A 10264-nucleotide genomic window follows, 5' to 3' on the forward strand; every position below is an offset into this window, starting at 1 on the left:
TCTTCTTGTCATTGTTTCCTGTATGTTCCTTTCTTGGTCCTTTCGGCCGCCAATGCTGATTATTTATCAAAATTTAGGCAGTGGCGGGAATCGAACCCGGGACCGAAGACGTTTTGATTATGAATCAAAGACGCCACCCCTTTCTTTTTTGTTTTTTTTTTTTTTAAATCTCATTTTGTTCGTTTTCGTTCGTTGTATTTGCTCGGTGCGGACGTCGCGAGACACCCGTTTATGTTCGTTGTTGCTCGATTAGCTCAGTTTTTTTATTACAGAGGGCAGCTAACCCTCTGACCGAACACGCTGAGCTACCGTGCCGGCCCCCCAGACCACCGTCTCCATTTCTTCCTGAACTGTCTCAGCAGCATTACGACTTGTGCTCGGTCGGCCACTACGGGGTCTATCGTCTAAACCAGGCTCGTCCAAACTGTGCCCCTGGGGCGCCCGCGATCGCCCGCGGCCAGCGCCCCGGGCGAATTCGTGTGTTGTCGCAGTGGCCGAGCCTTGGCGCTCAGCTGGCCGTGCGGACCGCCCGACCGCCCGCCACGCCTCTCGACCTTATACCATTATAAGACACAACCACGGGTTTTGACATTTTTCAAACCGTGCAAAACGTGTTAGAGTCAATGGGTTTAAAATGGGAACGCCTGACCAGTGTAACAACGGATGGACCCCTGGGCTACGAAGGATACGCACTGGATTCCTGGGTTACGTCAGGTCAAAAATGGCTGAAGTCGGCTGTTCCTTATTCGCGGCTGTCCATTGTCTGATATACCAGGAGGCACTTTGTCGAAGACTGTCACCATAAAAAATGTTATGGACACAGTTCTTCGAACGGTTAATTATCTTCGATCGCATGGACTGACACACCTCCAATTTAAAGAATTTCTGGCTGATATCGAAGCGGAATACCCGGGAATCCCCTACCACAGATGACTGAGCAGAGGAAAGGTGCTTCATCGGTTTTTCTCTTTGAGGGTTGAAATAAATATATTTTTGAAATGAAAGGACGTCCAGAAGAATTACTTTGTGATCCTAAGTGAGTGAGTGGCGTATTTCGCTTTTTTGAGTGACCTTACTGGTCATTTAAATACTTTGAACATTCCACTCCAAGGCGAAAATCACTCTGTTGCTGATTTAGTGCAGACGATTGAAGTATTTAAAAAAAATTATTTTGTGGGGAAAACAGTTGTGCGAGAAGAGTTGTGGATACTTCCCTGCACTAGACAGTGTTAAAGAAGATGTGGATTTTTCAGATTATGTTCAAATCATTTGCGAATTACAAGAACAGTTTGAAAACAGATTTTTGGAGATAAGTGAGCTTCAACCGGCATTATATATATTTGTTCGCCCGTTTTCCCTTCGGGCAGAGGACGTCTCACAAGTGCTTCAACTAGAGCTGATTGACCTGCAGTGCGATATCCGCTTGAAGAACCGCTTTCTTATGTGGAAAACTTAGGATCACTTTTACAGATGTCTTCCACGAGAGAAATATCCTGTTTTGCACAAGCACGCGGCCAAATTTCTCTCAATCTTTGGTTCTACGTACCGTATATTTATGAGCGCTTTTTCTCTCTTTTAAAGCTTGCTAAAACTAAGAACCGTTCATTAGTTGGCGATAAAAATTTGACTACTTCTTTGAGGTTGTCAACGGCCTTGCCGCAGTGGATACACCGGTTCCCGTCAGATCACCGAAGTTAAGCGCTGTCGGGCGTGGCCGGCACTTGGATGGGTGACCATCCGGGCCGCCATGCGCTGTTAGCATTTTTCGGGGTGCACTCAGCCTCGTGATGCCAATTGAGCAGTTACTCGGCTCCGGTCAAAGAAAACCATCATAACTGATGTGTTGGCAGAAGAGCCAACACCGTGTTGCTAGAGGCGGCCGAAATGCACGCGTTTAATTACACGCAGACTGGCGTGAGGTCTGGAACAGTTAACTGTAATTAATATAGCCAATAAGGTACGCTGTTGCTGGAATACTTAACTTTAATCCATAATTGGTGTACATCGCTCTTGACGGTACATTAATACGCTCAATATAAACTGGTAATGGCGCCTTGCTAGGTCGTAGCAAATGACGTAGCTGAAGACTATGCTAACTATCGTCTCGGCAAATGAGAGCGTATTTGTCAGTGTAGCATCGCTAGCAAAGTCGGCTGTACAACTGGGGCGAGTGCCAGGACGGCTCTCTAGACCGGCCGTGTGGCGGCGCTCGGTCTGCAATCACTGACAGTGGCGACACGCGGGTCCGACGTATACTAGCGGACCGCGGACGATTTAAAGGCTACCACCGAGCAAGTGTGGTGTCTGGCGGTGACACCACATTCCTCCCCCGCAAATCGGCGACGAGGTGGGGAGCCTAACAACAGGCGAGGCTGTGCCACCCGCACCCGGCCATTCGGTCCGAGGGGAGCTAGGAAACGCCTGAAAACCTAGTCCAGGGTGCACGCCAAAATGCGGTGTATGCGCCCTTAGAGAGACAGGAGGGGCCGAAGGGTCGACCTCCATCGAGTCGGGGCACCCGACGGGCGAAGACGCCATCTGGTCTGGAGCGGGCAAGAGTTCCATGTCGGAGGACAGCTGGTCACGGGAAGCGATCGGCGGCGCGTGACCCAGGGAGGCGCCCGGCGGCTGCAGCGAAGCGTCCACCGTGGGCGGCGCCGGCGGGAGGACCAGCGGCGGCGGCGGCGCGTCGCCATGGGGCAAAATGGAAGACATCGTCGGTAACACCTGGGGATGAGGCGAGCCAGTAGATGGGTCCCCATAGCGCTGACCGGACGGCACCGACGCTGAAAGCAGATGGGGAGCGGCAGAAACCGTGCGACGACAGAGGCGCAGCTGATTGAGATGCCGACGCACCTCACCAGAGGCCCCCAAAACCAGATACATAGCGCGGCCGAGGCAGCGAAAAATGCGCCCTGCGAACCAACGCCGTGAACCCCCATAGTTGCGATAGTATACAATGTCGCCTGGAGCAAAAACAGGTGGCTGCCGCTGCACAGGAACCTGATGCGGCGGATGCAGCAAAGACATCAAGGTTCGATGAGGACGACCGTGGAGCAACTCAGCCGGCGAGCGACCATCTCGGGGCTGAGAGCGATACGAGGACAAAAAGAGCAATAACGCGTCCTCCCGAGAATGCGACTCTTTTAACTTCAACGTCTGTGACTTGAAAGTCCGGACCAATCGTTCAGCGGAACCGTTTGACTGAGGCGAAAACGGCGCGGATGTCAGATGTTGAATACCATTGGCCTTGCAGAATGACTGAAATTCTGCGGACATGAATTGTGGGCCATTGTCGGAAACAATAGTCTGTGGAAGACCTTCATGCAAAAGATAGCGGATAACGCTTGGATGCTGGCAGATGACGTCGTGGAAGACATCCGGACAACAAAAGGAAAATTACTGAATGAATCTACCACAACCAACCATCGAGCATTCCAGAATGGACCAGCAAAATCGATGTGTAAGCGTTGTCAAGGGGAAGTGGCGTTCGGCCATGCAAAGAATTTCCGCGGTGGGGCGGATTGTTGTTTGGCACACGGCATGCAAGAAGAGCACATATTCGTAATCGCAGCATCGATTCCGAACCAAGTACAGTGCTGACGAGCAAGTTGTTTCGTTCCCACTATACCCCAGTGTCCTTGGTGGAGAAGCCGTAATACAGAGGACTGTAACGAATGTGGGACCACGACCCTGGACTGATCATTATCAGAACGCAACAGCAAAACACCACGTCGTACAAAAAGTCTCTCCTTGTGAGCAAAAAATCGGGGAACCAACGGATCCTCGATCCGTGACTTTGACAAGGGCCATTGTGCAGCAACAAAACGCAAAACGGTAGCAAGGACAGGGTCAGCAGCTGTGGCTGTAGCTACACGACGAAAATCAATCGGAAACGATTCGACCACATCATCGGTTTCCGAATCAATGAACATGCAAGCAAGTTCGGAAGAATCGAATGCTCTATCCTCAGCAACAGGCAAACGGGACAACGCATCGGCGTTTCCGTGCTTAGCAGTGGACCGATACAAGATATCGTAGCGGTACTGCGAGAGGAAAACAGACCAGCGAATGAATTTCTGCGCTGTACGTGGAGGTACAGGCTTGTTCGGATGAAAAAGCGACGCCAAAGGTTTGTGGTCTGTGATGATGGTAAAGTGACGACCATACAAGAAATCATGAAATTTTGTAACACCAAATACGAGAGGCAAAGCTTCTTTCTCAATCTGTGAATAATTTCTTTGCGCAGACGAAAGCAATTTGGACGCAAAGGCAATAGGGCGATCGTGCGAACCATCTTTGTGCGCAAGCACAGCACCGATCCCGAAATCCGATGCATCTACCATCAACAAAAGGGGTTTATGGGGATCGAATGGCGTAAGGCAAGTATTTGAAAGCAACGCCGATTTCAACTGGCGAAAGGCGCGTTCGCATTCCGTCGTCCAGACGAACGGAACACCTTTACGGCGTAAGCGATGAAGCAGAGCTGAAATGTAGGAGGCATGGGGAACATATTTATGATAATAGTTGACTTTTCCCAGCACACTCTGTAGCTGCTTCAAATTCTGCGGTGAAGGCAAGTCTTGTGTGGCACTGAGGTGCTCGGGACTGGGATTGATGCCTTGGTCATTAAGTACATGTCCCAGATATGGTAAATCACGAGCAAAAAACACACATTTGTCCTTCCGCAAGCGAAGACCATGTTGTCGCAAGACCTGAAATAATGTTCTGAGATTGGCTAAATGTTCTTCTTCTGTCTTTCCGGAGATCACAATATCGTCCAGATAGTTTGCTGCAGTAGGGACCGACGCACAAACAGTTTGCAGATATTGCTGAAACAATGCAGGGGCGGATGCACACCCGAATGGCAGTCGTTTGAATCGATACAAACCAAGATGCGTGTTAACCACCAAAACGCGCTGGGATTCCTCGTCTACTGGTATTTGCAAGTACGCATCTGCTAGGTCCAACTTCGAAAAATATTTACCCGGGCACAGTTTTTCAAGAAGATCCTCCGGGCAGGGTAAAGGAAAAGTTGCAATCACGAGTTGTGGATTCACTGTTGCCTTGAAGTCCACACAAAGTCTCAATTTTCCAGAAGGTTTTGGCAAAATGACTAAGGGTGATGCCCAGAGAGAAGAGTGCACACGTTCAATCAAATCTTGTGATCCCAAATCATGTAATGTTCGTGCGACCTCATCACGCAATGCGTGGGGAACATTGCGCGCTCTGAAAAATTTCGGTTGCGCGTTTACCTTCAGTTCCAAATGTGCTTTATAGTTCTTAGCGCAACCAAGGCCCGGTGCAAAAATGTCTGCAAATTCTTCACATAGACGAGAAACACTGGCTGAGGGCACAGTCTGGTTCACTGATAGGACCTGATTTACTATAGACAAGTTAAACAACTGAAATAAGTCTAAACCAAACAAGTTCACTGCAGAAGAAGAACGAAGGACGTAAAATGACACAAGTTTCGTTTGTCCCTTGTATGTTGCAAGAAGGCTGCGCTGTCCTAACACAGGGATAGCTTGTCCTGAATAACTATGTAACTTAACATTTGCGGCACGCAACGGAGGTGTGCCCAGTTGTTTGCACGTGTCTTTTTTGATTAGTGAAACTGCAGCTCCGGTATCGAGCTGGAATGGTATCACGTAGCCATGAATGTCCAAATCTACAAACAGTTTATTGTCCTGCTGACGACAAGAGCGACTGTCTCGTGCAACGTGAACTGACACTGGTACAGAATCACTTGCGACTTGACGGGATTTGCGTCGATGTCGACGCACACTATTAGTGGGACGAACACAGTCACTGTGAGAGAGAGTGACACTGGGCGGAGTGGAATTAACTACATGAATGTCCATGGGCGAAGGTTCACGAGCCGGAGTATTCTTGGTTCGATTTCGGCGTGAAGCAAAGGGCCTGGAATGGTTGTGAGTGTCCGATCTTAGCTTTTTCTGGCAAACACTTTGAACATGTCCTTTTTTAGTACAGAAAAAGCAAATAGCTTGACGTGACGGGCAATTCTCACGCGAATGTCTAGTAGCACACCGCGGGCATGACTTTAGCACTGCATTTGCTTGCTTGCGCGGCAAACGTAGCGGAGAGCTCGGCGGCAGCTACGCGGACGAGCGCGAGGGCTGTTTACTGCTCCGTGCAGCGCGCCCGGCGGGCCGGTTAATGTGACACACGGCTGGTGAAGTTGCGAATAATTCCTGAGCAAAGTCAAGTGTGTCCTGCCGATCCAATATGTCTATCACTTGTTGAAGGGAGGGATTGACTAGTTTCAAAATCTGTTCCCTTATACGAACATCAGAAACGTTCTGTGCAATTGCATCACGCACCATAGTATCTGAATAAGGGAGTCCCCATTCACACTCAAAAGCACAATCCCTAGTAAGGCCTTGCAAAGTTGCAACCCACTCCCGATTAGTCTGACCAGCCGTACGTTTGGTACGAAAGAAAGTACACCTTTTTGCAACTACATTGACAGATTCTTTGAAATATACATCTAATGCCGACAAAATTTCTTTGTAGGACAGAGTTGCTACGTCGCATCGGGGAAATAATTTCACTATCACTCGGTGCGTGGATACGCCGACGCATGCTAATAAGAAAGGCAGCTGCTCGTTACCTTGAATTCTGTAGGCAGCGAGATGGAATCCAAATTGGCGTGACCACTCCGTCCAGCTTTCCAGTGCCGAATCAAAAGGACGAAAAGGTGGTGCAACTGCGTGTTGTGGCTGCGGGAGCGGTGGAGAGGCGGCGGCTGCATCGTTTGCATTGCACGTTGACCCTGGACGAGCTGTCCAAGGGCATCCAATAAGGCCTGCGTCTGCTGATTCTGCAAGCGATAAAATTCGGACAGTACATCTGGAGATTGTGGCGAAGCCATGACACAAGTAATTTAGGCAAGATCAATTGGTACAAACGTGATTTAGCTCGTCGCCAACGTTGTGAATTGGCAGGAGCCAATTCACGGGGTTTGGAGGAAGCCGAAATGGACGCGTTTAATTACACGCAGACTGGCGTGAGGTCTGGAACAGTTGACTGTAATTAATATGGCCAATAAGGTACGCTGTTGCTGGAATACTTAACTTTAATCCATAATTGGTGTACATCGCTCTTGACGGTACATTAATATGCTCAATATAAACTGGTAATGGCGCCTTGCTAGGTCGTAGCAAATGACGTAGCTGAAGGCTATGCTAACTATCGTCTCGGCAAATGAGAGCGTATTTGTCAGTGTAGCATCGCTAGCAGAGTCGGCTGTACAACTGGGTCGAGTACCAGGACGTCTCTCTAGACCTGCCGTGTGGCGGCGCTCGGTCTGCAATCACTGACAGTGGCGACACGCGGGTCCGACGTATACTAGCGGACCGCGGCCGATTTAAAGGCTACCACCTAGCAAGTGTGGTGTCTGGCGGTGACACCACTATAACGACTGGGAGAGCGGTGTGTTGACCACACGCCCCACCTATCCGCAGGATGACACGGCGGTCGGATAGTCCCGGTGGGCCACTTGTGGCCTGAAGATAGAGTGCTTTGAGGTTAGCAGTCTCACGGAATATTGTACCAAACCTAGACAAAATCGTTTCCTCAAAAAAGAAAAACGTGTAAAACGTTAATTGTCTCCTTTAACAATGTTGACTGTAAGAATTAGAGAACTTTATAACCTCAATTCTATTTTTAATGAGTTTTCAAACTTCGTCAGTTACAATTATTACGTACAAAACAGCAAACTAAGCATCCGATTTCTAAACTCTGAAAAAGGATACAAAAAGCTGTAGCACGAAGTATAACAAAAAATATTTACTTGTAACTACTAACAGTAAGTATGACACACTATATCCCTTACATAAAACTATTTCTAAAATAGAATATTTTGTTTACGTTGGATCAGACCGCGCGACAGTCCAGCGCAGAGTAGTGCTGTGCGGTTCACTCGCTCCTCAGTTGTCTCTCTCGCTCCTACGCAGACACCAGCGACACACGGTCGCGGACGGGGCGCTGAACTACACTGCCTAGCGCCCGCGGGCGCATTTCTTGGATGAGCCTGGTCTAAACAACCCGTGGCTTCGAACTTGGAAATCAATCTCGCCACAGCTGCATTTGTCAACGGACCATTACCCGTTCGAATCCCCTTCCTATGGCGATAGGATCGTAACGCTGAACTAGCACATTCCCCATTCTGGTAATATGGCTTCACTAAAAGCGCCTTTTCAGGTAACGTTAACATGCTGCGACTGCTGGCGCATCTGATTCTCTCTCTCATTACAGCTCATTTTATACACGGTTGTTATGCGCAGTCACTGACGTTTTGTAAGTAGGCTGTTTAGGTTTTTTTATTGGTAACGCCACCTCAGTATGAAAATCACCGGCTGTGCCGTGTGCAGTCTGTGGCTGCTTTGCATTGTTGTAATACTCAACCATTGTAGTGTTAGGCAGCTGGCTGTGAACAGCGCGTAGCGCTGGGCAGTTGGAGGTGAGCCGCCAGCAGTGGTGGATGTGGGGAGAGAGATGGCGGAGTTTTGTAATTTGTCATGATATCAAGGTAAATACATTGTTTGTTCTCTATTAATATCTTTCATTTGCTAACTATCCCTATCAGTAGTTAGTGCCTTCCATAGTTTGAATCTTTTATTTAGCTGGCAGTAGTGGCGTTCGCTGTATTGCAGTAGTGGGAGTAACCAAGATTTTTGTGAGGTAAGTGATTTCTGAAAAGTACAGGTTAAAGTTAGTCAGGGCCATTCTCTTGTAGAGAATTTTGAAAGTCAGATTGCGTTGCGTTAACAAAATATTGTGTGTGGAAAGTCAGATTGCGTTGCGCTATAAATATACTGTGTGTCAATTTAAGGACAGTCGTGTATATTGTTCAAAGGGGACGTTTCATATGTCGACCCTTAGCCGAGGATACCTCACTGGAATCTTCTGATTTTTTCCTTGTAGTTTGTGTAATTAGTGTAGATTTTGTTTATTGCTAGCGCGTAATTATAGAGAGAATTTCCTTTGTAGTTGTAGTTTTTCCTTAATTCTTCTGGAAAGTAAAACATGTTTTAGTAGTAACTTTTGTGGTATAGCAACAATGAGGCAGCCTTTTCCGTAGCACAACAATACGTTACAGCACAATACTTTCTTCATCACAACAATAAGCGTAATAACTAAGATATCTATACGCAAAGCATTTCACTTTTCTGTATCATGAGGTAAGTACATTGACTTCTGCAGAACTTAGATTTCGGAGGACGACAACTAAGACACTTCCACAGAATTATCTTACAGCAAGACGCACATTTAGCGCTACAGGACACGCATTTGAGAGATTAATTTTGTACTTAAGCCATTTATTTTTCAAGATTTTTAAATTGCAAAGAAAGTTTTCCGTCATACATTTCATTCCATTGCTGTAATTTTTAACACCTGAGGGTATAATTACATTTATCCTCAGGGGGGTACACGCTTACTTTGTGTACCATGTGTGTGGCAACCACAAGGAACCCTAGCTGATATGGTATTTGCTTATACAACTTTACACATCGGTACCATATTTCTCCAACACAGTATTACACAGCTATCAGATCATTTAACTGAGAGAGACAAACATTTTTTTTTACTACGTCAGTGACAGATGTTTACGTAATTACACAGTTGAATAACTTCATACGTATGAAATTGTATTTTGTCTGTACTTTGTAAACTGTCCATATTTTTTCGGAACCATTGTGATACAATGTGAGCTTTGAATGATGTGTTTGGTATGGAATCATGATTTTAAAGTACGTTTGAGGCAGATGACACTTTTGAAATGAGCAGAGAATTTTTTTTAGGTTTTGAAACTATTGGAGGAAGCTACGACGATTTTGAGATTTGACTGAGGTGTTATGATGTTATTTTTTTACGACGACGATGTGTATTATGTTGTTGAGGTATGTTTATGATTAGTAAGCTAATGTTATATGAAGAATTTGATTATGCTATGTATCTAATGATGAAGTATTGAAGAAGCGTCGACGAATTTGTATATGTGTAATAAGGTAAGGAGTAATGAGTAGCAGTTAGGAACTCTGCCTTGTGAAGACGTATGTTGGAAACCGAGAATCGTACTTTTAGAATTATGAAATGTGTGTAAATGCGTGAATGTATCACAATGCCGACGAAAATTTTTTGGACACTGTTATATTCATGGGATTTTGTTTTTACAGGTTTGCAACGCTAATTCTTGACCTGTGAAATATTTTTATTTAAGACTGCCATTGTAGCGGAA

The 10264-nt window shown here is 46.8% G+C and overlaps 1 pseudogene; it reads left to right on the top strand.

Moving 5' to 3' along the window:
* Nucleotides 1–1643: 1643 nt before the first annotated feature.
* Nucleotides 1644–1761, top strand: LOC126238471 (5S ribosomal RNA; annotated as a pseudogene).
* The last annotated feature ends 8503 nt before the right edge of the window (nucleotides 1762–10264 follow it).

Source organism: Schistocerca nitens, chromosome 2 (genome assembly GCF_023898315.1).
Source record: "Schistocerca nitens isolate TAMUIC-IGC-003100 chromosome 2, iqSchNite1.1, whole genome shotgun sequence".
Taxonomy (NCBI): Eukaryota; Metazoa; Arthropoda; class Insecta; order Orthoptera; family Acrididae; genus Schistocerca; species Schistocerca nitens.